Raw genomic sequence first — 8,008 nt, forward strand, 5'->3', positions numbered from 1 at the left:
ATTATCATTTTTATTGTATTAGCTCAGTCTACCCATGAGCACTTGATGTTCTTCCAGTTGATCACATCTGACTTCATTTGGAAAATGTTTTGTAATTGTGTTCATATAGTTCCAGACTTTGTCTTGGCAAGTAGACTCCCAAATATTTTATATTATCTAGTTATTTTAAATGGAATTTCTCTTTGTATCTCTTGTATCTGGACTTTGTAATAACATATGTTATTCTATATAATAACATAGAAATGCTGATTTTGTATCCTACAAATTTACTGAAGTTGTGAATTGTTTCTAGTAGTTTTTTAGTTGATTCTCTGGGATTCTCCAAGTATACCATCTATTCTAATTTCTTGAATTTCTTTTTTCTTCTCTTATTGCTAAAGCTAACCTTTCTAATACAATATTGAATAGTAATGGTGATAGTGAGCAATCTTGTTTCACCCCTGATCTTATCAGGAATGATTCTACTTTATCCCCATTACGTATGTTACTTGCTGATGATTTTGAATAGATGCTGCTGATCATTTTAGGGAAAACTCCATTTATTCTTATATTCTCTAGTGTTTTAACGGGTGTTGGCTTTTGTCAAATTTTTTTCTTCATCAATATTCATTAGGGAAATTGATCTATAATTTTCTTTCTCTATTTTGACCCTACCTGGTTTAGGATCAGCACTGGATCTGTGTCATAAAAGGAATCTGGTAGAACTTCTTATTTCTCTATTTTTCCAAATAGCTTACACAGTGTTGAAATTAATTGTTCTTTATATGTTTGGTAGAATTCACATATAAATCCACCTGGCCCACACAGGTAATGTCAAAGCCAGGGTTGGAAGCCAAGACCTCTGACTGGACAGCCTATACTTTTTCTTCCCAACCTTATTGTGTTTCACTTTCCTCATTTATAAAATCAGAATAATACTAGATAATATGAAATAAGATCACTGGACTCAGAAAGGCCCGAGTTCAAATCCCAATGCAAACATTTATTAGTCTGGGCCCATCACTGATTGTATTTCAGATGCATCCTCATCTGTGAAAGGGGGATAACAGCTTCTCTACCTTCCAAGGTTGTTGTGAGGATCAAGTAAGATATCATATGTAAAGTTCTTTGAAAATCTTAAACACTAACTATTCTTATTTTTATTATAATCTGGAGTGACTTCTCTGAAATTTGCCAATCACCACATGTGTTTCTACAAGGCAGAAGATATATCCATTTTGTCTTTTGTCCCTGTACATAGTAGGTCCTTAACAAATTGATGTCAATCTGCATCTGAAATTTCATTTTCTCATCTATTAATACCTATAGGAGAGGAACTGAACCTTGGGGATTCTCAGTATAAGGAACTTCCAGATGAGAAAACCTCCTCTCCTAGTTCAAGCCAGCACTTTTTCTTAAGGAGAGCAGCTTGTCTAGAGTCACAATGAGTCAGGACACTAGGTCTTTCTGGTTCTGGAGTCAATTCTCTATCCATTAGAGAGATTAAGCTAGGCTTTTAATAACACCTCCTATTCTTATCTAAAGTCTGAGAAATGAGATAATATTCCTAAAGTATTGTGCGGGGCACAATCAGGAGAATGGTTTTTTGTTTGTTTGTTTTACAATAAATAATATTGTAAAGACAAATTATGAAAGACTTTGGAACTCCGATCAGTGCAATGACTGACCACGATTTTGAAAGTCCCATGATGAAAGATTCTGGCTTGAAGAGAGGGATAGATTCAAGGTACAGAAAGAGAAACACATTTATAGATATGATCAGTGTGGGAATTTGTGTTTGGTTTTTCTTTTTTCTTTTTTTTCTTTTTTCCACTGGAGGGTTGGGAAGAAAAAAAATTATTAGTTGAAAAATTAAATTAAATTGCAACACATAAAATGCGCCATAAACCTCAAAGTATCTTATCATCAAGTTGTAATGAAAATCATCTTTTCTCTACCTTTAAGTTCAATGTTAAATGACTTGTTAGGCCATAGTGAAATGGGGAAATGGTGGGAAGGAAGAAGAAAGAGACATAGATTTTCATGAATTACTTTAGTTCTTTAAAAAACATTTAAATTATCTCAATTCTACAAAAGGGTAAGTGATAAATGCCTTGAAGAGGGAGTACGTTTTAAAAGTCAGTACATAGGAGCATAGTCAGACTCATTCTTCAAACTCTTTTAATTGCCCAGAAAGTACAATGTGGTATGTTTCAAGAGATAGAACTGGAAAAGCGTGCGAGTCTCTTTAAAAAGCAGGGCAGTTGTGGGGTCAGGAGGGTTCCTAAGAATACAAATGAGGGCCAATGGTTTGCTTGTTTTTTGTTTTATTTTACTTTATGATACCAGTTGCACTATCGATCCAGGGAGTGTTATTGATGAAGAACTTCTCAAATAAAAGGGAAAACAACAAGTGAAGATTCAGTTGGCAGGAGAACTGATGATTAGAGGACAAAAATGTTCTTAAAAACACGTGATAGCATGTAACTGGGCAGGAGAGGGTGACCTCTCACCTTGGGGACAGGAGAAGACCAAAGGGCACCATGGACAAGAGCAGGCCTTTCCCCATAACCAGGGAGTCCAGAAATAGACTGGTTGGGAATGTGATGGAGAAGATATGCTAGGATTCTCCTTAGTGTACTAGGAGGCTCACATTGAAAGCCCTGGGGGAGAGGGGAAGACCAAAAAACATCTCAAGCTCACTCTTGAGCATCCCCTGGGGCATATATCTCTAATCTCCAATTGTTGTTTGTTTCCATTTTTACTGAGCATACAAAGTTGGGTTATATAAGCAGAACACCATTTAAGTGTCAACAGAGCTAAAGAAAAGAGAAGGAATTATTTGGGCTGGGAAAGGAGACCTAATCCTTTGCCTCCACCTACCACTAATCCCACATTCTATTGATACTTTTTTTTAGACTTGTGATTTTATTGGTGGAAAGAATTGATCATGAAAAATCCCCCTCCACCAAAGCAGACCAGCCCTTGCTCTTGCGGAAGCACTAAGAGATGAAATGATTTACTTAGGGTCATCTGGACAGCATGTGTCATTGATGGCATTTGAATCTAAGTCTTCCTGAGTGAGACAGCTCTTAAAACTCTACAAATAACTACTGCTGAACATTTATTTCATTTCCCATGTATGGAAGAAATGCACATGTTCAACATATATTGGATTAGTTGCCATCTAAGGGAGGGAGTAAGGGGAAGAGAGGTAGAAAAATAAACCAGAACACAAGATTTTGCAAGGGTGAATGTTGAAAACTTTCTGTGCATATGTTTTGAAGATAAAAGACTTTAAACAAAAATCTTCATTTCCCAAGCACTTTTCTTGTTGTGATGTCCTACAAATAGTGCTGGGATCAAAGACCTGATGTTAGCTGCCAGGTCTTATATAAAACTCTCTCACTGTTTCTCAGCGTCCTACTCTGTCAAATATGACTATTGGACTCATGGGCTCTAACATCTCTATTGGCTGTTATTCTATTTCCCCCTGTCTTTATACCATTCCCTTTGGGGCAAGGGAAGAAGCAGAGATTGTTTTCCTCAGTTTACATATGGAAAACCTGAAGCATGGAAAAGTGGGGGAAAAGGTAAATTTAAATTTAATGGAAAAATAAATTTTAGAATACAAGTTTCTTGAGGGCAGGAACTATGTGACTTTTGTCTTAGTAAGTCCCAACACCAATATAGTTCCTGGTACATAGGAGACAGTTAATGCAAAATGACTGATTAATTGGGTGATCTTGACTGGACCATCACAAGTTAGGAGAGGCACTAGAGCAGAAATACATTTTCATGAGAGAATCTCACCAGTTTCCTCACCAGAAAAAGAAGTGGTTCTAGATAGTCTCTCAGATCCTTTCTGGATCTAGATCTATAATTAGGCTAACCCTGATCATCTTCTAGAGTTCCAGAAAAAGACAAATGTCACCCAGTCAACCGAGACGGAGCCGATAACCCTGTCCCTCCGTACTGTCCAGAACATGAGCCTCATTTTACCTCAAGCCCATCATGTCATTGATTTTATCCTTTTTTAGCCCACATACGTTCATAGAAAAATAGCTGGCTTCCTCCCCTTGTTCTGCAAAGTCCCATTCTCTGTTCCTTTACAGGCATGGCAAGGCAGCCTCTCTCCATCCCTCATTCTTTGCTTTGGAAGCTTAGATCGTCCCGGTGGCAAGAGGTGAACCTCAAAATTTGATAGCTGTGGTCCTGGGCTTCCTCTTCAGCCCGGGGTGGTGGGAAGAGCCTGGGATGGAGCAGTGGAAGCCTTGGGTCTGACTTTGGCTCTGCCATTTACTCACTGTTGACCTTGGAGCCAATTGCTTCCCCAGTCTGAGCCTCTGTCCTTCTCCCTCTCGTGTCTCTCAGTCTTTCATTTTAGCTGGCATCCCCAGTGGTGGTCACAGGTCAGGCTTGCCCCTCTCCCTTCTTGCTCAGAACAAATTGATCTAAATGGTCTCTAAGCTCGGGGGTCTAAGACCTCTGACAGGAAAGGTTTGCTTTCCACCCTGCACTTTCTACCTCCTATTCAGCTACTCAGGATCCTGGGGCTAGCTCTGTCACTGTGTGGTCTTATATAACATACTCTCTTCCATCTCTCACCTTCCCTTCCTCCCAGCTTCTTCACCTTTCTTTGTCTGTGGCCACCAACTTCTCCCAAAACTGGCTTTTCCAACAGGGAGATTCATTATACAAACATACGACAGTGATTGCGATTCAGAATCCAACAGTGCCAGACTCGGGAATTCAGAAGCTCAAACTCAGAAAGAAAGAGCTCTCTCGAAAGAGGGCAGGGGGAAGTGAGGGGAGCCAGGAACTACATACCCTTTTCCCAGTTTTCATGTGTGGAAAAGCAGTTTCCAGGCTCTCTGGAGAATCATACAGAAGCTGTCCTTAAAAGATCTGGTTCTATCATTACATGAATCACTGTAATATTTGCATGCAAGAGGACGTGTGTGTGTGTGTGTGTGTGTGTGTTTGTGTTTATTGTGAATAAGAGCTGGGAAAGGAAGCACGTTACATCTAATCTACATCTTTATTAAGCATTTATCGCCCACCAGATACTGAGGCTCAGTGGTCCAAGTGGGCTCCCCACTGGTCAGAGGGATGGAGCTTAAATCTCAGCTCAGCTAGCAATTTGTGTGATCTTGGCCAAATTATTGGCTTTCTCTGAGCCCTCTGGAAAATAGGGGCTTTGGATGACATTAGGAGTTCTTAACTGGGTTCCACACACCCCTTGAACCAGTAGATAAATTTCAACGTACATGAATGCGAAAGATCAAAAATAAAACCAGATCCATCTTTTTCACTAACCTTTCACTGAAATCTAGCATTTCTTTCGATTATGGATTTAGGAATAACAATAACTAAAAAGGGGTCCACAAGTGGATCATGACACACAAAGAAGGTTAAAATCTCAGTGGTCTTGGGAACTGGACATCATGAGCACCAAACATCCCTGGCAGTGTGTAGCCCCTCGCTTCCCCCATCCCCCTCACTGTACCCCCCTGCCCACCACAGCATTGGACATTATGGGAGGAAACACAGGGGCAGTCTCCCCTCCAGTGATGGAGAGCAAAGTACGGGAAGAAGGGACTCAAGGGCTGACTGAGCAACTCACTCACCTGGGATCTTCTTGGAGTAGAGGCTCAGGAGGACTTTCCGGAGGGGAAGGGGAAGCTGCACTTGGACCGGCAGTGTCCAGAAAGCTGAAGCACTCTCCCTAGGAGGTTCCTCTTGGACAGGTCCACGAGCCTTCTCAGGGCTGCGGGAGCTGGGGTGCCAGAGGCGCGTCAGAGAGAGTGCCCAAGGGGTGCTCCACTGAGTTTTCCTTTCCGGTCTTTTCCAATCTCTGAACCTCTGACTGTTTTTATGGGAGGAGAAGAGGAGGGGCTATAGAGATTATGCTCCCCTGGCCAGCCCCCATCTCCTCCCTCTTCCTCTTTCAGGAGCTGGCAGTTTCTCTCGAGCCAACAGCCTGTTGCGCCCCTGAATTGACGCACAACAATAACAACCCCTGGATTCCAGGGACATTGACTGCCCAGTGATGGCCAATCAGCATTCCCCTTTTTCCTCCTCCCTTCACTCCAGCTGCATGGAAAGCTCAGGGAATTGAAACGGGAAGACCTGGGAAGTGTTCCTCTGGATCAAGGGGGAAGGCAGCTAGGAGATTCAACGGGAGCTAAGGCTTTCTCTCTCCCAAGATCTATGGGCTGAATGCCCACAGGTGGGAGAGGGGGGCCACAATGGGAAAAGCAGTAGGTGCTTGGAAGAATCCTTCCTGCTTGCTTCCTTCCTGTGGGACCATTGGTGAGCCAATTCAGTCCTTTTCACCTCAAAGAATCTGGAACAGGAAAGGACTCCCTCTAGTCCTATCCCAGCATTCTACAGGGGAGGACACTGAGTCCCAGAGAGGTTAAGGAACCAAAGACCCTTGCTTTAGAATTGAGGCTTTATACAGGGGAGGACACTGAGTCCCAGAGAGATTAAGGGACCAAAATTAGAGCGTTAGGACTGAAAGAGACTTTATTAGAGGACACCAAGACTCAGAGAGGTTAAGGGACCAAAGACCCTTGCTTTAGAACTGAGGCTTTATACAGGGAAGACAACTGAGTCCAGAAAGGTTAAAGGACCAAAGATCATAGATTTGGAACTGAACGAGACTTTATACAGGGGAAGACACTGAATCCAGAGAGATTAAGGGACCAAAATTATAGCTTTAGGACTGAAAGAGATTTTATAAGGGGAAGACACTGAGTCCAGAGCAGTTAAGGGACCAAAGACCTTTGCTTTAGAACTGAAAGAGACTTTAAAGGTCATCCAGTCCATTCCTTCATTTTACAAATGAGAAAATGGAGGATCAGAGAGAATGTCCAAATCACAGGGTCTCACAGCTGGGTCCCAGGATTCAGGAGATCTTTTAGTCCAAACTCTACCTGAGCAGGAATTTCCTCCTTAAACTACCTGAGGAGACTCTACTTAAAGCCTGCCAGTGAGGGAGAGTCGGCTACTGAGGAAAACAGCCCATTCCATTGATGAAAGACTCTGCTGGGGATGGTTGGGGCTAATCCAGTTCCCAAGACCACTGAGGCTTTTAACCTTCTTCATGTCATGATCCTCTCTGACAGTTGGATGAAAACCCTTTTTAGTTATTCTTATTTCTAAATTCATAATTGTCATGTAATTCTACACAGTGACTTGCCCAGTGTTAGAGGAGTAGGAAGTGTCAGAGGCAGCATTTGAACCTAAGACTTTTAACTCCCAATCCAGTGCTCTTTCCACCAACTAGGCTGTGTCTCTTGTGTCAGTGGTCTATTCACCTCAGTGATCTAAGTCCAGGAAACCAGGGCCTAACAACACTGAAAGAGGTCAGTTTGTTCGGGGTACCTTGCCCTTTCCTTACTCCCTTCTTTCTCAAGTGCTTTCACAATTGAGCTTCTCTCCCCAAACAGGACCATTCTCTACAGTTTTCTCCTTTCTTTCCTCCTAATCAACTCCCCCCATCCCCCATTCCAGTATGACAATGGTGTTATACAATTTAAGTAGGTTGAGATAGATGTGACCAACTGGTAAACAGATGGAAAGCAATAGATGGGAGATTTCTTGGGGCCCCTGCCTTTCCTTGCCCCAGGAGTCCCAACTGCTCTTTTTCCTCTTGAGGCAGTTGGGGTTAAGTGACTTGCCCAGGATCACACAGCTAGGAAGTGTTAAGTGTCTGAGATCAGATTTGAACTCAGGTCCTCCTGACTTCAGGGCTAGTGCCCTAACCACTGTACCATCTAGCTGCTCCCCAACTGCTCTAAAAAAGAATCCAATTCCTATCTTCCCTGAGGGTCCGGAAGGGAAGGGAAACAACTTTACTCTCAAGCAATCCCCAAAGTCCCTTCTGGCATCTTGTTGTTTCAAAGTCCTGAGTAGAAATGTTGGGGTGTTTCATAAATATTGGGGTGTGCCATAGATTTTGGGGTACGGGGCATGGGTTAGGGCATCATCTCTGAAAGAATTCAGGTTCGAACTGTCTCCA

The 8,008-nt window shown here is 42.3% G+C and overlaps 1 protein-coding gene across 1 annotated transcript in view; it reads right to left on the reverse strand.

The window, feature by feature from the left end:
- The window catches only part of LOC127558660 (NADPH--cytochrome P450 reductase), an 81,960-nt gene extending 76,120 nt beyond the window's left edge, over positions 1–5,840 (reverse strand). Inside the window, exon 1 of the mRNA XM_051991890.1 lies at positions 5,610–5,840. The gene's annotated coding sequence lies outside the window, so the exon portion shown is untranslated. The remainder of the gene's footprint in view (positions 1–5,609) is intronic.
- Positions 5,841–8,008: the final 2,168 nt, after the last annotated feature.

This window comes from Antechinus flavipes, chromosome 4 (genome assembly GCF_016432865.1).
Source record: "Antechinus flavipes isolate AdamAnt ecotype Samford, QLD, Australia chromosome 4, AdamAnt_v2, whole genome shotgun sequence".
NCBI classification, from domain to species: Eukaryota; Metazoa; Chordata; class Mammalia; order Dasyuromorphia; family Dasyuridae; genus Antechinus; species Antechinus flavipes.